This window comes from Mandrillus leucophaeus, unplaced genomic scaffold, assembly GCF_000951045.1.
Source record: "Mandrillus leucophaeus isolate KB7577 unplaced genomic scaffold, Mleu.le_1.0 Scaffold5, whole genome shotgun sequence".
In the NCBI taxonomy this organism is placed as follows: Eukaryota; Metazoa; Chordata; class Mammalia; order Primates; family Cercopithecidae; genus Mandrillus; species Mandrillus leucophaeus.
Window position 1 is genome coordinate 12,706,131 of NW_012105364.1, and position 24,553 is coordinate 12,730,683.

The window sequence follows — 24,553 nt, forward strand, 5'->3', positions numbered from 1 at the left end:
GTTAATCACATTTTTGCTATGAACCATTCTTGAAGAAATATAACAATCTTAGAGGATACTTATTTTAATATAATTGGTTCACTTTTAATCTTTCAGATATTTAGTGTAATCACAATATGCAGAGGTTTTTATAGGCTACTCAAACCCTACCTCTGTTCTTCAGTTCTCATCTTAGAAGTATTACATTAGCATTCCAACTGAATTCTAAACTTTGTTTTCTTTCACTCCTCCATGTCAAGTGTATCAGCTCAAAACCAGTTCTAACACTGAATATATGAAATCTCTTCCTCTATCCGTTTCCTCTACTGTTCCTCACTATTCCTCACTATTCCTCACCTTGGTCTGTTGGAACTGTCTCCTAAGTTGTCCCCCTACCTGATTTTTCTCTCCCTAACAAAAATCTGATCATGCCAGTTCAGTTGTTAAAGTTAAATGATGGTGTCACCTTACCTTCACTGTGAAGTTGAAACTCTTTTTCTGTGTTATTTCCAGCTTGGACTGTTGTCAGGTCTCCACAGTTTCTCTTTTTTAACCTTACTGCATCACTTAACTTTATAGAAACACGATATGGAGTCCTCACAGCCTAGAATGATCCACTGTCTTGTTTTCTTGGTGACCACACCTTCCCTCTTTGGTGTGGAATCCACTTCACATTGGGAGTGTTTTACAATACTGTGGCTATTCACACTGATTTTAGGTGTCTTTCCTTTCTACTCCTATTGTATCCTTTACATTTATATTCTACTTATTGCACATTGGTTCCATCAATTTCCTTGCTGCTTTCTCCACTGGGAATTTCTTGAGGAAAAATCGTATGCCTTATTCATCTTATTCAATGTGCCTCCTAAATAATAGAGACTCAGTAGATATTTGTTGAGTGATAGGATGGATGCATGGGTGAGCAGACTACCCAGAGCCTACACTATAGTAGCACCCATCATCTTCATTATAGTAGTAACCATGGCTTACATTGTAGTAACATCCATAGCCTGGTATTTTCCTCTTCCTCATTGCTACCAGAGTGTTCTTTCTGAAAGATTAGTCTAATCCCTTTACAAAGCATTATAAATCCTCCAATGACTTTCAACATCCATATGGTAAAGTATTTTAAGCAATATTTCTCTGGACTTTAGCAGCCGAAGGCTGTGACTGTCAACTCCTACTGCAGGTTACGTTTCCCTGGGGAGCTTTGAAAATTCCAGAATATCTAGGCCCTGCCCCAGACCAATTAAATTAATACCTGAGATTCAGCCTCAGCATGGGCATTTTTCAAAAAGCCCATGATTCTAACTCTGCAGCAGGATAAAACTTGCCCTATCCACAGTTTCAGAATTTCTGGCAGCCTCCAGTCACTAAGTGTATCTGAAAGTACCTGAGTAAAGGCTTATGGAGCACTGAGAATTTTTCCTGACTTCCTGGCTTTTTGCTGAGACCTGCTTCATCACTTGACGCCTTAAAGCCCTTTTGTCCTAGTTGTCTGGAACCTGCTTGCATGCCCTGCAGCAGCTCCCACTGCACCTGCTGATGCTTCTGCCTCATGGTGTGGCATGGTTGCTGTCCACGTCTGCCCTGTGGGTGCCACCATCTACGATGTGGGCACCTTTAGATCCTGAGCATGCAGAAGCTGGGCCATGTTCTTTAAAGCTCTCTGGATAATTGATCTCTGCATTTGCTCCACCCAAGCTGTACTGGGCACTAATTTGAAGAGGAAACGGTGTCTTTCTTGTCTCTTCCATGTTATACTCGTTCATCAGATGAAACAGAAGTATCTTATTTTCCCATAAGTATGAGTTCAGGTGAGTGGGGCCAGGGGCCCTTGTGAGCTGCAGCAGATGCTGTGTTATGTGTAAATTCCCCTCTAAGGAGGTTACTTTGTCACTGGCTAAGGTGGAAGGTGATCCTTCTCACTGTATTCTTTAAAGTGAGATTTTCCAAAAATAAAAAATAAATAATAACAATAATTAGAGGATCTCTTAGTCCCTCGTATTTTCTATACTTTTTTTATATAACAGTATTGTATTCCTTTCCTACTTACTACAGTGGTTTCATAATTTGCATGATATAGGGTGGGTAGAGAATGGGGGTAGGAAAGAAGGAAAAGAAATGAGCATTGTATGGCTGTCACTGCATAAACAGAGTGTACACACAGAATTCTTATTTAGGTGAGGCAAGGTGTCGTGAGGGTTGAGTTCTTCAGTCAGACCTGGTTCTAATTCTTGTTCCCTACATTATAGTTGATGTTCTTGGGAGTTGCTTAACCTGTTTGTCAGGTTCCCTATTTGTAAAACAGAGCTAGTACTTCATATCTTATGAGTGGTTGTGTGGATTGAGTTAATATATGTAAAATGCTGAGAATAATACTTGACCCATAGAAAGTGCTCAATAAATATTAGCTGTAATGAAAATCATGACAATTATAGTTTAACCCTCACAGCAGCTGTTTGTGATTTTTATTACTGTACTCGTTTAGGTGGTTAAGAATGGAACCTCAGAGAATTTAAATCACATGTCCAAGGTTACACAGTCAACAGTTGGCAGATTCAAACCTGTGTCTGTCTCACCCTGAAGCCCATGCCTTTTGCACGATCCCGTATTGCCCCTGAAAAAGAGGTGAAGGCATTTAATCCACTTCCATTTTGAAATATATAATTAGGACATTTTTAGTTTTTATTTGATCTAAGAGACTTGAGAAAATGACTTTTAGCAAATGGATGAATAACATTTCCAAACACTTGTCTTCTGTGTATAGCATGATTTAGAGGAGGAAGAGGCCATTTTGGGGTGAAGAATTGGGGATGTAGGTGACGTGTTTGAATGAACACAAAGAGGTGGAATGAAGGAATGTAGGGATTCTGTGCCTGGAGGGCTAAGTGAGTCCTCAGAATTGTGTCCCTGCAAGTTGTGGATCCATGTATGGCTTTCCCAAGATATGGAAAGCTTTACCCTGTTAGGAGTTTGGAGTGAACAGAAATGTTGCCAGAGCTCTATCCAAAGGGGAGGGTGAAATTTGGAGTCTAATTTTTAGTTGTGAATTTTAAAACCATGTGCTGGCAAAAGAATACAAACCAAGAGTCGTCTTATCTGATAATCATAAACTAGGCTATTGTCTTGAGGGCAGGGGTAGTAAAAAAGCAGAAAGTCACATTACTTACAGTTGTCTTACTCACTTACTTGATTCTCTGAAACTCTTGTGGTCTGTGTCTCACATTAAACGTAGACCCAATTTGACAGTACTATTTGAATGGCAGCCTTGTTGTGATCTAGAAATATAGATCTGACAGCTGTGACCTTTTTTTTTTCTTTTTTCTTTTCTGATAATGGCACTTAGCAGCATATGCTGTCTTTCAGGTTATCTACATTTTCCATCTTAAGCTCTGTGCTTTGAAACTTGGCTGTCATTCTTCATTTGTGTTTTCTTTTTAGCATAAAATGTATCTTCCATGCTCTCTTGTAGCTTTCTACACATGGGGTCTTTCGGCTGTTCATTACTGAAATACAAGACATAAAAGAGAAAATATTTGCTTATAAACCTAAACATATGGCTTCCAGAGGAGCTGTTATTACTTATCTAATTATCTACAGTATGATTTTCTTCACATTGAAGGAGAATTTTAAAAATAGCATGAATTTTATATCTCTGCAATGTTGAAAACATTTATTTTGATTCCTTTTTAGGCATTTTGTTTTCAATTTAAGAAGTCAGAATCCTCTTTGTCTGATACTGTTTTAAGGATCACTACTGAATGATCAGTGGGTAAGGTAACATGGCATTTCTAAAGCCTTTCAGATTTCTGGACCTTAAGATTAAGCAGTCATCTATTTGCCTCCCATATTTAATTTTAGAAATGTCCTAAATCAGTTTTGAAACAAAGTAGGAATATTTTTAAAATTCTTGTTTTTCTAACAGGATGATTTTGCTTAGATTTATATATGACTTTGTTGCTTATTTCTGATGTGGGTAACTAAATACGTTACCTTCATTTTTACTACCATTCGAAAGTGGCAATTAGGAAATGAAGATCAAATGAAGGTAGGAAATTTGGGCTCACCAAGATCAACTGTTTTTCTGTGGCTGACATATGTTGGATGCTTGTCTCACTTGGTCTAGTCCATGATTAAAGTAACTTGAAGGTGTCTGCTTTAAACCTTACTTTATTAAGGGGAAAGTTTGGCTTTCATCACCACATTTTACTTTTTTATTTTGTGATTGACAACTGGCTGCAGATGATACTAAAAGCTATATATAAGACCAGAAACTCACTTTAACCATCTCTCCCTCCTGATATCACTTATTTTTTCTAGAATTGGGAACAAAAAGGAATATAGGCTTATTGTCTCTCTAGTGAAATAACAAACAAGAGGCAGCAGATCCGTGTCATAGTTAGGATCCCAGAATTCTAGAAGCTCAATTTTTCAATGCAGATCATCTACGTTCTACTATAAAACATTTTCCTTTACCCTTTTTAACTCCAACCTAATGCACGACTGAAAATTTGGAAGTTCTTCAAATTAGTAATAGCTTCTATTCTCATATTTTACTAAAGGTACTTGGAATTAGATTATTTGGAATATCAACAAATGACTAATTTACCGTTACTAAAATTATTTACACATGATCTATGGGTAGGTCACAGGGAATGAGAGAAAGGCACAAAGGGTGTGCCAGCTGAGCAGAATTAGGGCCTTTGTTGGTCTAACTGCATGTGTTTGAATGCCTCTCAACTATTGACTTTTCATTTTAGAAACAGTCACACAGTAATCCCTCTCCAACCGAGAAGCTTAACATTCCTGGAAAACACTATGGTTGGCACAACTATGGTCTCTGAGGAAATAAGGGGATAGGGTAGCATACTATTTCAAAGCATAGCCTTTGGAACCAAACAGACCTGGGTTTTGAATCCCAGCTCTATCACTTATCTGCATGGGCAGTTTCTTTAACTTCTGAAATGTGTTCTCACCTTTAAAATAGGAATAATAACATCGACCTCACAGTTATAAAGATGAGATGAGGAAAAAAGTGCTTTTTAGTTTAGTGTCTAAAACCCAGGAAAGATTCTGTAAATGTGGATGTCTGAACTATGTAGGAGAAAATACTAAAATGACTTAATATGTATTTAGAAACTCATTAAATAAAATTTCCAGAAACATCTGCTTCAAAACAATCTATTTGCACTAAAACCTACTTTGGAAGGCAACTGTCTCTCGACTGTTGTTTTAGGGAATAATGATTTTTGCATTAAGTATTTGATAAGTGCTAGACATGTGTTTTACATTTGTCTTTTGTTCTTTATATGTATTCATTAATTTCATTCTTATGTCAGTCCTGTCAAATAGATACTATTGTTATTCCTACCTTATATATAGGAAATACAACTTTAAAGAATATGAGAATGTGTTACTTTCCCAGTAACTAGCAAATGATAGAGCTGGGATTTAATATCAGTTCTTCCAACAGGGTGACAGTTACCGGTCACTCCTTGTCTTGTCAGCTATGATGTCATGATTTGCTGACACGCATTCTCCCACATCTCTGTGTTCTACAAAGTTTTTAAAAGTTTTTAAAATAGCCACTGTTCGTTTGAGCTTTACTGTCTTTTACACTGGTATACACACTTACACCTTTTCTTAGTTGTGAACAAGATGGCTTTTCAAAATTATCCTGATTTATTAAAGGACGTGCTCTCCTGAGCTGAATCTGTCCACATATTGAAAGCGAAAGGAATGAACAGTTTTCCTACCTTGTGGTCCAATAAACTTGGTTTTTAGGGCTGGGTAACAGGTTTGCGTGTGGGGAGTGAACTAAATAGCAAATTGCTAAAATGATTAGAAATGTAGAAATATTCTTATCAGTATAAAATATTTCTAAATTGCAACTGGCTGTGTAGTCACTCTATATTGCATTTATGTGACTCTGGTTCAAATAATGCAGAAGCCTTCTACCTATTGTGTGTATGGTTTGGATGTAGTTTGTCCTCTCCAAAACTCATGTTGAAATTTGATTCCCAATGTTGCAGTGTTGGGTGGTAGGGAGAAGGAGATATTTGGTCCATGGGGGTGGATTCCTCATGAATCTATTAATGCCTTTCTCCAGGAGTGAGTTCATTTTCTCTTGGAACTGGGTTACTGCAAGAGTGTGGTGTTCCTTTCTTATTTGGTTTCTTTGCATGTGCCTACTCCCCCTTCTATTTCCCTACCATGAGTTGAAGCAGCATGAGACCCTCACCAGAAGGGGTTCCCAAATCGTAGATTTCCCAGCCTCCAGAATCACAAGCCCAATAAACTTTACTTTATGTATTACCCAGTCTCAGGTATTCTGTTAAAGCAACACAAAATGGACTAAGACATTGTCTGTTCATCTTCACAATTCCTCTATAGGAATTGAGCCCAGAAATCCAACCTGGATTTTGTATAGTAGCTCCACAACCAGCCACCTCTGTGTGATGTTGGCAATGTCACCTAACTGGTGTGTGTCTTCTCAACTATATAATGGAGTTAAAGATTACCAGATAGTTTGCTTTGATGATTAAATGAATTTAGATTTCAGCTAGCATAGTATATACAAGGATGTCAGTTATTGATAGCTGCTACTTCAACTGTAATTTTTATTTCTGTTCTATATAGTCCTCTATATAGAGGACGTGTTATGTTCCTAACCAATGGAATATACTTTAGTTAGATAATTATTATAGATAGTTTTATTTTAAATAGACATTGTAACACTGTTCATGAAGTAGGTACTGTAGGAAGATCTGGAGCCTAGAAAAGTTGATACCATAGTCCTTCAGATAGGCACTTGTGATTCATTAGTTCCCAACTGGTCAGCCATTTATCCATGTACTCATTAATTTTTATTTATGTTTCTACCATGTTCTGGGCACTGTTCTGGATGATGGCTGTCCACCCTTAGCTCCCAGAGTGTGTTGATTAATTTATCGTTTTTAAAAATACAGGTCAACAGTAAGCAATATAAGCATACGAGGATTCTCCATAGCCAAATTTAAAACTTGAATTAGACTTAGACCCCTACTTGATGGAACTCTAATTTGGCCCTGACTTTTGCTAGAGTAAAATACAACTGTGAGCCTTCTAAGTCCTGATCTGGCCAACAGACTATTTGGAATGCCTGAACTTTGTTACATGCCAGAACATGTACAGCCCAATTGGTGTAATCCATCAAAGTGTCAGATGAGCCACTATGTTTGTATTAAGTTCATGAGAAAGTGAGTCAGGGTGTGTGACTCCATGTGTTTCAGAAAGTGCACCTACTTGGTGAATCATCTGATTGTACCAAGCTGAGTTGTGGTAGGAGGTACAGAAATAGCAAAGTCATTTAGTAAAATACCTGGGCTACAACTGTGAGTTTAAGTGTAATGGACTTCAGATTTTGTAGATGGGGAAAATAAGGCTTAGAAAGGTGAAATGGCTTAGTAGAAACTATCCAGTTAATGGAATGCCTGCTCACCTGTCTGCCTTGAATGCATGCAGTACATTTCCTTCTCTGGGCCTTGATGTTTGGTTGTTTCTTCTGCTTGGTCCATTCTTCCCACTGATATTATTTGAATGACTTATTCTTTCACTTAGGTCTCTAGTCTTACATCCTTTAAGAGTTTTTCCCTCTCTCCTATCTAAAGTAGCACTCTTTCCTCTCCCTCTCTGTTGCTATACCCTGACTCACTTTGCTTCATTCCACTCAGCACCATCTTACATTGTGTTTACACACTGACTTGTTGTGTCTGTCTGTATTTACATCTAGAATGTAAGCTCCACAAAGACAGACTGTTTGTTCTCTTTAGGATTATATTTTCAATGCCTAGGAAAATGCTTGGCACATTGTAGGAACTAAATAAATATTATTCAAATTAATGAACAAATTTATTTGTCAGATAGTTATATATCTACAATTATGGTTGCTGAGGATACAGTTAAATAGGACAGCTAGTCTGATGAACATCTTATTTTCAAGTAGAGAAGAAATAGGTAAAACAGGAAATTTAGTGTGTGTGCTCTTCTGTGGCAGATATGAATAGGGTGATGTGGGAACACATAAGAGGGTCTTCAGCTTTAGGGACCAGATAAGGCATTCTGGAGAATGTGGTATCTATGCTGAGTCAGAAGAGGCTGTGTAGACGCAGCTTGAGTGAAACAAGTATCTGGGGAGTTGGTCAGGGAAGGCAAATCAGGCAGAAGGATCCCCAAATGGAGGTGCCTAGAGGACCAAAAAGCTCAGAGCATCTTAGAGGTTATAACTCTGTGCCTAAATTAGGAAATTTTAAAAGTGCTTTTTAGCCAAGTTGAATCTATACACTTTTGGATATGCCAATGAAATAAATATGTTATCAATATTTATTTGACTATAGTAAATCCCATCTTATATAAAATAGTGTATTGGAAATAGTGCAGTCTATGGCTGTAACACCTTGAATGCGCCTGATCTCATCTGATCTCAGAAATGGTGATGTTTCTGCTTTCATAATTTGGAAAGATCTTGAAAACATTTCATGTCTGTCTTTCATGTCAGTGTTGTTATGAATAGAACCCCTTTGGAATCATCAAAGTTCTCCAGAGCTTGTCATATTTACTTTCCTGGGTTTGTTCACTTACTAATTCAGTAAGAAACATTATAGAGCAACTCTTTTGTGCCAAGCACCGTGAATTAAAAGGGACAAAGACCCTTACACTGAATAATGGAGTTTACCTTTTGAGTGTTTATGATACAGTCCATTTTGATGATAGATATGATGGCATTACTGACAGTATTATCCCAAAATATATCAATACTTTGACTGTTTTCTCTGTTTCTTCTAGCAATTACATGTGACCCATATTTCTAAATAATATTTATATACTGCTGTAACTGGGTTTGTCAGTTTTAGCCATTATTTGCTGATTTCTTATTGTCATGGATTAAGATTTAGCACTCTCATCGCCCTATCCCCTTTGCTTCTCTTTCTTTCTCTCATGGGGAGGAACCCCTTAGTTTCATAGACTTGTATTCATGTTTTTGCTTAGATCATGATTCATTATTTATATTATGCACATCCAAATATTATTTGCAATTGGGAGTTGCTATGCAATATGATTATATTTCCTTCCTTTTGTTTTTCCTAAATCAAATGACTTGGTTATTTGTGTGCTTAGTTTTCTCTGTATCAATCATTAATTTTCCCTATCATCCACAGGCCTCTTAACACAGCCCTCCACAAAATTGATCATATCCAAGAAACACATCTGTGTGTGTGTGCGCGCATGTGTGTGTTTCTATCTGCTATCTAAACTGGTTGCTCTGTCGGTCACCTTCTCAGGCCTCCTGAAATTTCCTTTTGCCTTTTTTCAGAGTCCTTTTCCCTGCTACCAGTGTCCTCCTATCTTTCTCTTTTTTGGTCTTTTCATTGGTTGGTTGGAACATATTCGCTGTAGCTTCAACAGATTGAAAGGAAGGTAGGGTGGTGAAGTGTGTCGGGATGACACTTAGCAAATCTGCCATTTGATACACACTGCTCCCATCTGGACTGGTGGCCTTCTATGATTGGTGCTTATCTGTCATCCTAAGATCTCTACTGTCATCTTGAAAATTCCCTTTCCCTCTCTCCTTGGTTAAAGCTTTTGGTTTTATGACTTTATTATCCTCCTTCTTGAGAGAGGTACATGGGATAAATATTTTTTAAATTCTTGATTTTGAAAAATGCTTCTTTCTTACCCAACTCAACTGATAGTTTAACTGGGTAAGGAATTTTAATGGCAGATCAGTTTCCTTCAAATTTTTGAAGTCTTTTCTCTGTTCTTAGTTTCTGGTGAAGAGTATGAAGCCATTCTAATTCTTCATCTTTGTATTACAGTGATGTGCTTTGATTCATATTAACTTTCATCCTTGTTGGGAACTCAGCATTCTTAATTTGTTAATTCGTGAGCCTCCCTTCTGGGAGATTTTCTTGAATTATGTGTTAATGACTTGCTTTTTATTAATAGTTTTCTCTGCTCTCTTTCTGGAATTCCACTGAATCTGCTGTTGGACTGCCGCCTAGCTTGTTCTCTGATTTATTTATCCCTTCACTTTTATTTTCTGTATCTTCTTTTTTCTCTATCTTTGGGGGATTTCTTAAACTTTATCTTCCAACACCTCTGTTGAGTACTTCTTTTCTGTTGTTGTAGATATATACACATATATACACACACGTATGTTACACATATATACACTTTTATATATACACACACATATATATGTGTGTCTATGTGTGTGTGTGTGTGTGTGTGTGTGTATATATATATATATTTTTTTTTTTTTTTTGAGACAGAGCCTCACTTTTCACCCAAGCTGGAGTGTAGTGGCATGATCGTGGCTAACTGCAACATCTGCCTCCTGAGTTCAAGAGATTCTCGTACCCAAGTCTCCTAGTAGCTAGGATTATCAGTGCATGCCACTACACCCAGGTAATTTTGTGTGTGTGTGTGTGTTTTTTAGTAGAGATGTGGTTTTGCCATGTTGGCCAGGCTTGTCTCAAACTCCGGATCTCAAGTGATCTCCCCACCTCAGCCTCCCAAAGTGCTGGGATTACAGGTGTGAGTCACCATGCCTGGCCTGTATTTTTAATTTTCAAGAGCTTTTTGTTTGTTTGTTTGCTTAATACTTTTTTAGAGCTTCATATTCTTGTTTCCTGTTGTATATTTTATTTTTCAGATAACGTAAGAATAGGGGGGTGGTGGTTTTTGTCGTCCTGCTGGTCTGATTCTTCTAAGTTGCCTTTTTCCATTAATTTTAATTTTAAGCTTTTGTATTGGAGACTTTCCATACTTCTCAGACAATCCTTGCTTGTATGCATACTTTGTAAGAGTTAAGGGGATTAAAAAATGTTTGAAAGCTCTCAGGATATAGGTGAGGCTTATTAATTTGTGATCTGGCTGAATTATTTTGTGGGTATCTCTGGCCATCAGCTATATTTATTTTTTCATCTTGTGGCCTTAGTTTGATTCCTCAGAGATGAGTATTGTCCTGGCTGCCAATGTTCCAGGAATGAGTGGAGGAAGAAGCTTTCTTTTTAACATTGTGTATGTTCACTTAATTCTTTCCTTTTCAGTATTGCATCCCATTTTCAGTTATGTCTGGGTCTCCCAGGCTGGAGACCCTCTTTTTCCCAGGGAAGAAATCTTCAGTGTTTTCCAAAAACAGTGAGGGGCAGTTGTCCAGCAGTGTAGAATTTGTTAGGAGATATAAGGATATGTTTCATGATCAGTTTTCAACAAGACTATTTTGTTCACCTCCCACCCCTGCTTTTACCCACACAGGGCCAGAAGTATTAGATGCTGATAGTGTCTGAGGTTTTCAAGGATTCTTTGGTATTAACCAGGGTTGGTACTTAACTCTCCACATTATCAGGTTAGGATTTCACTTTTTGGAATCTGTTAGTTCAGTTAATAGTTATTCATGTGTTTTCCAGTTTCCAAAATTTTGTTGCTGTTGACTCTTACTATTATTCTTATAGTGTGTCTTAAAAATGTTTACTTTTAGTGAGATGTGTTAGGAATGAATACAATTTATTATTATATATATCTACTAAACGTGAAAAACAAATTAGTTGACTATATCTATAAATAATTACCTAAATATACATATACAGACATTTATAATTGGGGATTGTCGGACAATATAATTTTATTTTCATCTTTTTTTCCCTGAAGCTTATGACTTCTTTGCTTAGCATATACAATGCTTAATAATATGTTTTACATGTACAGTTAATTATAATTATATAGTTTGTTTAGAAATTATACAGTGTATACCTATGTATGCCTGTGTATGCCTGTGTATATGAAATGTATAAACATATTGATTCCAGTATAGTCTGTGTCTAAAATTATTCATTGTACTATAAGCATAGGTACATATATGTGCTGTGTGTGTGTATATACATATATATTATACACACACCTATATACACCCACATAAATAAAACTTTGTGACTGAATAAGTTTAAAGACTCATATTTAGCTGTGTAGTTGGCTTCTATTTTATGTGCTCACTTAGGAATAATCCTATTTAGATTTTGATTCTTCCTTTGCTAGCTAGTTTTAGACATTTACCATATAATTGGAATAAAATTAGGCAATGTAATGTTAAAATCAAATTATGATGATAAGTTGCTTTCTTCAGAAATGGTGACAATTGGATTAATAACAAAGGTCTGGGCAAGAAGAAATTTTGGATTCCTCTAGTCTCATTTCTGAATACTACTCAGTAATCCATTAAAATCATTAAAGTCCTCTATAAATCAGTATAATGACTATGTAGTCTATAAAATGAAGCCCTTCTACATAATGTTCAGAAGATTCAAATAATTTTTTTTTCTGAAACCCCAAACAATTTCTGAGAACTCAGAAACACTACCTCTACCACATCCATTTATTTACAAAGTGACTTGTATAATGAAATGTACAAAGCTGGCATTTTTTTCTATTTGTACTTTGAAAAACTAGAAAAGAAATGTAACTTTAGCCAAATAGTCTTTGATTTCTTCCCTAACCTTTGCATTTCAATCCACCCCTTGTCTTGTGTCTTTAACTCTGCCTTTTGCTGGCTGCCATCTACTTCATTACTCTTAAGAGTATATGCCTTTTTGATAAAATAACTGTTACTCAGGGCCATAATAATTTCATTACAACCCTGGATCCTGACTTTCAGGCACATGCCGAAAGATGTCAGTCAGGTAAACAAACCCAAACAGACAAGCTCCACAGTATTTCGGCAATGGCTCCTAAAACTATGGACTGTGATTCTCCACTTAAGAGGGAAAATGGCAAATTTTTTTGTCTCACTCAACTTCATAGAGAAGTAGTTTCCTGCTCTGAAACTGAAGATTTTTTTGGCTCATTATTTTTCCTTTAAGGATCTTTAATTTTTTTTTTTTCCCCTGAAATAAGAAAATCCTTAGATGCTATTTTTGGTTTGTGCCAAGTAAAATTTTTTCTTCTAAACAAATGTATGTTTTAAATATGTTAAGCTTGGTGCTTTCATTTATTTATTGATTTTTCCTGTATTTTTTTTCTCCTCCCCTAAACTCTGTTGAGGAAGATTAGTTTAAAAACATTAATGGTTTGCAGCTATCATTTTGTTTTTTAATCCCGAAGGCTTTCACGGTAGAAAAATAATTGAATGAATGAACCCAGTACTTTCTAATTCTGAAAGGTAGCTTAGCATCTGCTCTGAGGACTGCTTAGGGAAAGGTCAATAAATGTATGCAAATCACTTCTTCCTTGGGGCTTTTGAAGCTTTGCTCTATGTCTTTGTGTATCTGATTTCATATTCTATTTAAGAATAATAGAGATGATTTGATATGATGTGCCTGTTTAAAAAGTGGCAACAGTTTATTTTTTTAAAGGTACAGTATTTTGAATACATCTCAAAAATATTATTTCATATAATCATGGTGCTTTACATCAAATATGAGACCTTTAAAATAAGATGTGAGATTGCATTTGCTTTGTTTTACCCCTGTGGTCATTATAATACATATGCGATGTTTATAAGAACCTTAATATTGAGTGATTGCAAAGAATTGGATATATTTTACTTTAACTTCTAAAAGGTTTACTTTATTTTCCGCCTGAACTTTTCTTTGTTCTGCTGAGATGGATACATAATACCAAAAGGAGTGAAAAATTCATTTCTTTGAGAACCTGCAGGCAATATGAAAATAAGGCTTGGCGATTTTCAGCAAAAAGAACATATAATTTCATGGGCATGGGATGGTAATACATGTATATTAATAACTAAAATTTTATCAAGATAGTATCTGAAAATTATAAGGAGGTTATTAACAAAGTATAAATAAGGGGAAGCAAGCTTGCCTTTTCTTGATTCTGTTTGCTGCTATAATAATAATAGATATGATGTTTCTCTGTTAGAAAAATATTAAACTGTGAATGTCATTTTGTCAAATGATGTTTTTTTAAACTTAAATTTAGCATTTTAGGTAGGAAAAGCATAGCTAGAGTTATATGGTTATCTCATGCCTCTGTTGATCTTAGTTTTTTTCCCCTGTGCTATGTGAATATATGCAGAAAAACATCCATGCTAATTGAGTCTGGCCTAAATAAGACTTTTATCACTTTGTCTTTATTTTAAAATGGGTTCTGTTATGCGCAAGCAGTATCATGTGAGTAATGACTACCTTGGTATTTTTAATAAAATTACCTTATTTTTTTCTTATTTCTCCTAATCGGCAGGCATATAGTAGCTGCTAGTCAGTTGTTTTAAAAAACTTAGCTAGAGATTGAACATCCAAACGTAAGTGTTACTAGAGTGTTGATCGATAGTTTTTAAAATTTGGGCCTATTTTTTAGGACATGGGTGTCAGGGCTGCCTAAAATTATGACATACATCACCACAAAGCATCCAAATCAGGAATGAGAGTTCTTAGTTTGACAGAATCTCAACCAGAAACATTACCATCCCTGGGGTGCTGAATTTATTGTAGTACAGAACGCTTTAAAAAATATTCCTGGCTGGGCACAGTGGTTCATGCCTGTAATCCCAGCACTTTGGGTGGCTGAGGTGGGCAACCGCTTGAGCCAGGGAGTTTACGACCAGCCTGGACAACTTTGCGAAACTCCGTCTATACAAAAATTACAAAAATTATCTGGACATGGTGGTGTGCACCTCCCAAGTCCCAGCTATTTGGGAGGCTGAACTGAGAGGATCATTTGAGCCAGGTAGGTAGAAGCTTTAGTGAGCCATGATTATGCCACTGTACTCCAGCCTGGGCAATAAAGACCCTGTCTGTAAATAAATAAATAAATAAGAACTATACCTAACTTATGTTAACAGAAGAAAACCAGCATTGTTCAAAAACATTGCCTTTTGGTCACAGTTCAGAGCTTCCCCACCTTTGTGTAATATACAGGTCGGCTCAGGAAGTAGCACTCACACTTATTCAATGTAAAAGGTGTCCCAGGAGTTGTGCAGTGTGGCATTTCCTTCCACACTGCACTTAAAGATACAAACTTGAGATTAGATTCTGTAGGAGGTCTCAGAATGTATTTTTTTTGAGAGGGAGTCTTGCTGTGTTCCCCAGGCTGGAGTGCAGTGGCACAATCTTGGCTCAATGCAACCTCTGCCTCCCAGGTTCAAGCAGTTCTCCTGTCTCAGCCTCTTGAGTAGCTGGGATTACAGGTGCATGCTACCACGCCTGGCTAATTTTTGTATTTTTAGTAGAGATGGGGTTTCACAAATTGGTCAGGCTGGTCTCGAACTCCTGACCTCAGGTGATCCACCCACTGCCACCTCTCAAAGTGCTGGGATTACAGGCCTGTGCCTCCACGCCCAAGCCTTAGGAAAGAATTTATGCCATTTTAAAAAATAATACCTGATTATGACATAGTATAACAGAATATTTGGAAATTCAATTATATATCAAGGGTACAATATTCTTTAACATCTATCTCTTCCTTTTTTAAAAAATATAACTTATTTTTATTCTTTAAATTTGACATCTCTTTTCTAAGAAATGTGGTTATATACATTTCTTTTGATAATGTAAATGAATTTCAAATTGAATTGAACCTTCTCATGTCAAAAAATTGAAAATAATGTCTCTTGTGTAAGTATATTTAGATGTTCTACAATATTAGGATACAAATGATAACTAAGCAACACGTGACTTGTTTTAACCTCACTTTTTCTAAGTTAGATTTTTGTTTTGAACTCATAAACTTGGTACATACCAATATATATTAATTAAGTCCTTTTATAATTTTAGTTCATTCTGGTGTTCCAGTGCCAGTTAAGTTAGTCACCTTTTGTAACCAGTAACTATTCAATGAATCTGAAAGGGAAAATAAAGTATTTTCAGTTTTCTAAAAAACTTCAACTTTTGGCTCATAAACTCTTGATTTAACCCAAACTCTTTTCTGTATCGTCAGTGTGCTGTGGTAGGAAACAATAACAAATGATGTTCTGATCCCATTTTTTCACATAAAAGCTGAAAACAGATGGGACAGTAGCAGCTTGGATTTTATTATATTCACTATTTTGTTAACATAATTTAATGTGGAATCCAGGAAAACGTCTGCATTGCAAAGATTCTTTGGAAGAGAACTATGTGTTATTTGAATTGCAGTGTTTTCAGAATAAGCTCTTGATCTCAAAGGCTTTACATATTCCTATCAGTATAGAACACAAACATAGGCCTTGTTTATGAAATGTCTTATTAGCTTCCCATTTTTTTTTAGCCTCTCTAAATTTCATTCCCAGTAGTTTGTTTGGGTTTTTCTCTGCAAAACAAATAATGTTCTTCCAAGCATAACTTTTCAGGGATTTTCATTTTTGTTTAAAATAGGACCATTTTTAACATCTGGGGATTCATTTTATATACTGAAAATTCTTTTGCTGTAATAATCTTTTGAATTAGTGTTGTCTCTGTCATCTGACAGCTGTGTCTTCATTAAACATTTTGACAACTGATACTTTTTCAATATTCTCTGCTTCATTGGTCCCAAATACAATACAGTGTTGATAATATCATATAGCTGATTTAAAAAAAGTGATTTTGTAGTTGATGTGAGGCATTTTGGTTTTAGCTACTCATTGCATGACTTTAGTGCAGTCTGGTAGTTATATGCCTTAGTTCCTAAAATAATTTCAAAGATCTTAAACTTCATAGTCTTTTAAGTTTAAGATGAATTTATTAAGGAAAGATGTTAGCATGGTTTGCTTGGTACTATTGCATAACTTGATAATGTTTACATGCAACATGCAAACAAGACATTTAGACTGCAGGAAAGAATCATTAGAATATACAAATCTAAAATCTAGATTTGTTGTAATTGTCATCATACTGCTCGGTGGCAAATGTTTTTATTTGTTACTATTATCTGAAGACATTCTTCATTTAAAAACAAAAATGAAGCTGTCTATCTTAATGGACAAAGATCTGTAAAAATTAAATCTATTTAGACATAAAGTTTTAAAAGAGACTGAGCCATTATGAATTAGAAACTTGATTTAAAAAATTAAGTTATTCTGTATTCTTAAGAATATGTTTTTAAAACAAACTATTTGGAAGTGTGCATTAGGAGCTACTGAGGTATAAATTTTCATTTAATTCAATAATTAAAATTTAGACATTTATATTATGTAGTTATTACATTCATAAGATTAAAAGTTTGAAAATTAGGCACTAGGCACGGTGGCTTATGCCTGTAATCCCAACACTTTGGGAGGCCGAAGCAGGCAGATCCCCTGAGGTCAGGAGTTTGAGACCAACCTGGCCAACCTGGTGAAACCCATTTCTACTAAAAATACAAAAATTAGCCGGGCATGATAGAGGGCACCTGTAATCCCAGCTACTTGGGAGGCTGAGGCAGGAGAATCAACTGAACCTGGGAGGCAGAGGTTGCAGTGAGCCGAGATTGTGCCATTGCACTCCAGTCTGGGTGACAAGCAAAACTCCATCTCAAAAAGAAAAAAAGAAAAAAGACATTTCATGGAAACAAAAGTTTCAAAATTACATATTCTGATACCATCAAGGCCTTTTAGTAAATCATTTTAATTAAATTTCATTGATTATTATTATTTACCTTAGAAACAAACATTTTTCTAACTTATTTATCAAATTCCTTCAAGAGTCACACTTTGGTTAACAAATAAAAGCAGAAGTGGATAAAGAAATACCAATTGATAAAATTTTCCAATTTAAGAATCTAATAAAAATTAGTAATAGTGGTAATGATAAACAGCACTACTTTGTTAATAGGGACAGTTTTGAAAAGCAAAAGCAAATTAATTGCAATGAAAACTAAATGCATATGCATGTAAACAAAGATTTTTTGGGTGATAAATTGTGACTTACTGACTAAAGGATTTAGTGGGAGAGTAAGGAGAGACACAGTTTTGTGTAGCATTGCGCAGCTCCTAGCTGGTGGGGAGTGCTCTGCACCACATCCTATTAGCCAAAATGAAAATTAAGAAGGTTTATGGAGGAAGATGTTTAAGTAGTGTTAAAATATGATTCAACTGTTTTAAAGTTTTGAATGGTTGTTTAAAAGGGAAAAAAAAGTATTTGGTGATTTGCAGTGTATTGGTTGGGCAAATTATGCTCTGTGAAATATGCAACACCCCAGTGGGTGAGTAGACAAGTAAGTATGTGTGTCCCCAAGAGCGTGTAAGTATTTGTGTGTTTATATATGTATAACTGAACTTGCTTTAGATTCATCATCTAATTTTTGGCAGCCATGGCTGTTGGCTAAAGTGTACTGTTTTACAAACCAAGATCATAGGAAAAGAAAATTTTACTTTCTTCAATCATAACTGTATTTGAACATTCCTTTCAAAATGTCTCCATTTAACTTACAGTGTGTTGGAAAATGAGGTGTGCTTTTCCCAAAATATCACTAAACCATTATTTAAGGTTAGGTTTATCTCACTTTTTGTCTCCCCCATCACTGTCGGAGTACAGGTATGTAGTAGGTTCTCGATAAATATTTGCTGAGTTATTGAATTACTGGATGTTTGAACAAACACTAAATTGTAACTTGGTCCCTTTAAATAAAAGTTGAGGCAGTTATTGCTTTAAAAAAGTTTAAAGTTTCCTGTTTGCATGCATTTAGAAAACTGTAGGGTGGATGTAGTAATAGAGAAGTGATGTGAAAGGCTTTAGGCTTAAACAATGAATAACGTGAGAATGAATTTATGTGCACCATGTGTATGTAGCGTAAAATACATCTCTTTTTCCAAGCAAAGTAATCTTTGACTTAATTATACCCTACTACATTTTAATTCAAAAATGTGCTTGTAAGATGTGAGCACTATAAAGAAACTAATTTATGTAATAGGTACTAGTTGGTTTCAGTAATAAGTTATCCTTTTACCCCAGGGCCATTGAATAACTTTCATCTACTGCCAGAATATCTGTGGGTCACTTTCTTGGGGTGTCTCCCTTAGGAGAGCAGAAGTTCCAATCTCAGCATCTTATTAACTCCTGTTTATCCTTCATCTTCCTCTTGCTTCCTTCCTTTCTACAACCATCTGGCTGCCCTCTCTTCTTTGTCTTTCTTTTCTCTTTTTTATCTGCCCCGCTCAATTTCTAAACAACAAGGAAAATTATTATTTGACGTGTCCTATTCTTTTTTGGGAGCAGGTTGTCAGCCAGTTGAGCTAGTGTTAAGCTGTTACATACTTTAAAGGACTGATGGGTTTACATATTAACTTATTGTAGGAAGTTTCACAGGGAAGGAGTTCTGAAAACAATACCATAACTGAAAGGACTGAAAGGGTTTGTCATTGTAGAACACCAGGCATTTTGGTAGGCAAAGGTAGGGTGTATGACTAATGTTTGGGAAGATGTGAGGAGCCACAAACTATCACATCTATGTCTTTGGGATATGTAAAATTTGCCCTATGTATTGATATTTTATTTACTTCATGTAATTCCTTACAATATGCAAACAATTTTAGTGCTAAATTATATTTTTAATTGTTAATGTGTAACTTTAATTTCTCTGTTGAGGTTATAAATGTTTCTCTTACCTTATTGCCAAATTTCACAGTGTTGTCCAGGTACATTTCAGGGATTTATAATACTCAGGATTTCAGAAAGCTCTTCCAGAAAGTATGAGAATGTGTTATTTATCTGTTCTTTGCTGTAGAAATAATTTTGAGTTATTCTATAATTTAAAATATAAGTAGATATCTTTTTAGGGTAAACAGGGTTTCATAATAGAATTTTGTGCAAGAGAAATTAAGAAAGAAACTAATGTTAGGTAATGTCTTGCAGTATGAAAAAAATTCAGATCCACTTTAGCACAAAAATATTTAAGTTTTTCTATTCTATTTATTCACATCCTAGATTATCTTTCAGTTTTTAGCTTCCCGAATTCGTTTTGAGTGTTCTTGAGTTTTCTTGGACATCTGTTTTGTGAATTCAAGTTTCTCCTATAAAATGGAGTGGATAATGCTTCTAAATGCTAATGGAGAGTAACTAAGGACTCGCTCTTCTTCAGGTTGACCTGGCCCTGTATCTATCAGTGTGTGGGCAGCAGATGGGAGGAGCCAAAAGCATACCTTTTACCAATAGACTTAGGACCAAAATGCGTATACCATAGCCTGAGTTACACAGCATTTCACTGTATAGCAGTCTTGTTAATATGTTTAGTATTGTGTAGACTTTCTCTTTGGATCAGTGTAGCATGTGGCAGTGTGTGGGATATGTGGTCACTAATGAAAGGCAGTGTGCAGTGACCCTTCTCCATCCTTGTGGTTTCTGTTGGCTGTGGAGACTTGTATGTGCCATGTGTATTGTGAGACCCTTTCCATGTTTTTTTGAATTACTTTAATTTCTTATGATATGTCAGTATTCCGTTACAAAAAATTATTCTTGCAGGTTTTGACAAAAGGTCATCATTTACATTCTACAAGATTCAGGGAGGTTGTGTGTGAGGGAGAATTGTCCTGGACATCAGCTGAAGGAGATCAAGCTTTCAGTTTCCACGAAACTATGCTCAGTCTTCCACTTAGTGGAATAGATACATAAACTTTAGGGGGTCTTTATTTCATTACCCATTCCTTTGACATGATTTTTAAAAATCATTATTTCTAATGAGAAATTTGCATAGATGTTAGCATTTTAGATTGTTTTCCAAGCAGACAAAACATAAAGACTCTTAGGAAGCACCGTGCACTTTGGGAATCTGAGGATGGAGGATCCCTTGAGCTCAGGAGTTTGAAAACAGCCTGGGCAACGTAGAGAGACCCTGTCTCTACCGAAAAACAACAAAGAGAAATGCCTATATCTTAAAATATGATTCATAATTATACAAACCAGAAAATGAATCTCCTCATATTTCTTTATCATGAGTGAAAGCCTGATTTAAAAATTGATTTGAGTCTTAATCCTGTGTATCCCATATATTTATCTTTTTGTTTTATGTTGGTTCAAAAAATTTTTTAGATGTTCGGCATTCTGCTGTTTAAGTCTAAATCTACTCACTGAGCTCTCCCCAGCTTTTATAGATTTCTTAACTCATAATTACCATCTCCAGAAAAATCCCAAACCTATAGCTGAATATCAGACTCCTTCAGAAACTTTAAAACTATACAGCTTTCTAGGCCACTCTTTTCAAAATTCTGAAATAGTAGGTGTGGGGTAGGCTTTTTGTACCTGCATTTTTTAAAAAAAGCTCTTCAGGGATTGTAATTAGCTGGCTTTGGGATTTGTTCACTTGTTCTTCTTTAAAAATGATCACACATGTCTCTTAGTGTCATCTCATCTATTTGTCTGGTTTTAGTCTTGCACAGGATGTCGAGTTCTGCTGTGGAAATTTCCTTTGAGCTGCTTTTTCAGACAGCACTGAAAAGATTAAGGAATTGGAGCTGACTGGAGCCAGGAGACATTATTAAGTCCTAAGAGACAAAGGCATTATAACTGGGCATAGAAACAGGACAATCCAAAGAACAAAGGAAGATGTTGTCAAAGACATAGAGAGAAGGAGCGTCAGAAGACACAACACAAATGCAAATATAGGTTGCCCATTATAGTTGAATTTTAGGTAAATAATGGATACTTTTTAGCATATATCCCAAATATTGCATAGGACATATTTATACTAAAATTTTATTCTGCACTGATGATAAAATAATTACACAAAAATGACATATTGTTTACCTGAAATTCAAATGTAAATATAAATGGGAATTCTGTATTTAATTTGGCACCCCTATCTGATGTGAAAGAAGGGCCATGGCATACTGTTGAGACTCAGCAGTGTAGCATACAATAGTCATTCAATTAAACTAGCCCCAGAAGCAGGCTTTATTTTAAAATAGATTTATTTTTTAGTTTGTTTATTGTTTCCTTGATAATTACTTGAATGACAGCTTTGTAACTGATCGAATAAACTTCCATTTTCTTGTCCCTCTTCCTGGGAGAGTTGTATAAATACGCCTTTTTTTTTCCCCAATCTCACAGGTGAACGGATGTGCTAAAAATTTGCCTTTTCTTATTAGCAGCATTCTCTATGTGTAATCAGAATGGCTTTTAGAATTAAAAATCTGAAGCACATATTTATGTCACCCTAATGTAGATATCTAGTTTTTTAATGCCAATCCTGAAGAGGGCTTTTATCTGTTTAATCTTCACAAATCCTTGAATTTGCTAATATAAATTTGTTAACAATGATGTATTGAAGGTAGCACGGCATTTTTGCCAGCTAAATTTGGTAACGTTAAAGAAGGTAATAAATATAAAATGATTTTTATTATAAGGGGAGTAATAAGATTCTTGCATTTTATGTCCCTAAATACATGAATATAAATGCAATAACTAATCAATGTAATTTAATTTACTTGAAATGAATTATTTTAAAGTGGCTTTCAGCTTATGTTTCTGTTTTAGGTATTGAGCAGAATTTTGTTATTTGTTAGGGAAATGTCAAGTTAGCTATTAGAAGGTGGTAGTCTCAGTGTTTTAGGTACAGTTTACTAGCTCAGGCCTCCTTACTGGATAGGCCAGGACAGAGCAACAGTGCTAGTTGCCTACCCAATGGCCATTCTCTAGCTACCCTTCTTCTTTCACAAATCCTTGGTTTTATTCAGCTATTAGGTACCTGTTATTATACAGAGATGACTGGGTTCCTCTTGAGTCCCCAGAGTGAATCTTGATTGGTCAGTCATGATATTCCATTTCCCTTACCCAGTGTTTTCTTTAGGAATGCACACTTGAATCAATTCTTCAGTGATATGTGGGAGAAAATATGATAGAAGGAGGATGCTGATTCTGGGAAAATTTTCTCCCTTTTTTTAAATTTTAGAATAAAATTGTTTCCTTCTTCAGTTTTTGTTTATTGTTGTATGAGGATGCTTTGCACAGCGTTAATGTGGATTTCTTTGGAGGCAGTAAACTTGAAGACAAAAGCTAGCACGTGGAGAATGTAGACAGGTGGAAAAGGCCTGGGACCTGAAATACTTCACTTAAGAGTTAAATTAACTAACTCTGGAACTCTTTTACTTTCGGACTTTTTGAGATATCTGATGATAATCCCCCCCCGACCCCCACTTATTGTTTAACAGGGCGTTTTGAGTTGGAGATTCTATTACTTTCAGTGAAAAGCATCCTAGCTACATTAAAGGTATAAAGATAGACCTTAATGTTTATCATATTGAAAGTCTGCTATTCCTTATCCTAGAAGGATGGTACACAAAGATGATGAGCTGAAAGTCCCTTGCCTTCTGCTGCTGCTTTTCTTCTTTTGCAGATAGCCACTTCTCATCCATGTAATACCTGGTCAAGAAAGAAAGCAAAACCTTCAGACATTTCTGAGGAAAGTAATTTAATGTCATATTTTCTTCTTCTGAAAGCAACTCTGTTAAACCACTTACTACCTACTGGAAAAGGCCATTGTGTGGCATGAGTTGGTCAGCATCTTTAAGCTTTTACAATGACTCACAGTTGTCTGCTCCTGAGGCTGTCCGAATACTTTGTGATAAACATAAAGTCACTGTTTCTTGCAGATATGGCTTCAGCATATGGAACTGTGCCATGAAATGCCAGATGGTACGGAGGCACAAAGTTCTTCCTGCCTGAGAGCAATATCATCTGCAAAACAGAGCTACCCAGGCTGCATCTCAACAAAGAAATCCTTTGTTGTTCTTTTGGCCTCATTGAGTCTGTCCATGAACTTATTATTTGGACAACATACAGCTATCTTAGAATTCTTTTCTTAGGTTTTGTCTGCTCCCTCCACTCACTTGCTTCAGTGCTAGAGACTTTGCTCAATGGTTATGACAAGATACATTCTTCAAGAAGTAATAGTGAACGGTGAATTTTCTTCTACTATAGATGATTCACACCAGCAAACACTGTACTTAAGGTGGGGTATATTGAAGATTGGCATCTGCGTTTAAGAAATCTGAATCTTAGTAAGGAAAAGGCCACATAAGCAAGTGACAGATGTATGTATGAGGTACAGAAGTGGCTCAAAGAGGATAGGATGACATAATTTGGGGGCAGCAGGAAGAAGGAGATTTCTTGGAGGTATCATCTGAATTAGGTTCCAACAGATGAAAGGGTATTCCAGGCAGAGGAAGCAAACAGTGTGTGCAAAGGCAAAATGAGCATAAACGACATGAATGGGGTGGTGTTTTGAAGGTAAATGGGGAGGAGAGGGGCTTTTACCTGTTCAAGCTGATTAAATCATGTGATTGGCCCCAAGCATAGCCAGTGGCTAAGAGCATATCAGTCAGATGTAGCTGGTTCTGGCCCCAAATTTTGTGAACTGGGTAACTTTCTTAAATTATCTAGGCCTTAGCTTCTTCATTTGGAAAACACATTGAACCCACCTTATAGGGAGGTGACATTAAAATAATATATGTAAAGAGGTTAGAATTGTGCTGAGTGCATTGTAAATGGTCAATAAATGTTAGCTATTATGACTCGCTGTTACATTAGTCATATATTAAGGGTGGTCAAGGGGGAATCATACTGTTTCTAAAGGATGAGCCCCTCATTATTTTAACTTGACATAGTCCACTGGAATTATTTGTGGAAAAGCATTGGGTAGAAATTTTCTC

The 24,553-nt window shown here is 35.9% G+C and overlaps 1 protein-coding gene across 9 annotated transcripts in view; it reads left to right on the top strand.

Annotated features, from left to right (window-relative positions):
* CADPS2 (Ca++-dependent secretion activator 2) overlaps positions 1 to 24,553 on the top strand; it is a 563,764-nt gene that overhangs the window by 116,112 nt on the left and 423,099 nt on the right. The window lies entirely within an intron of this gene.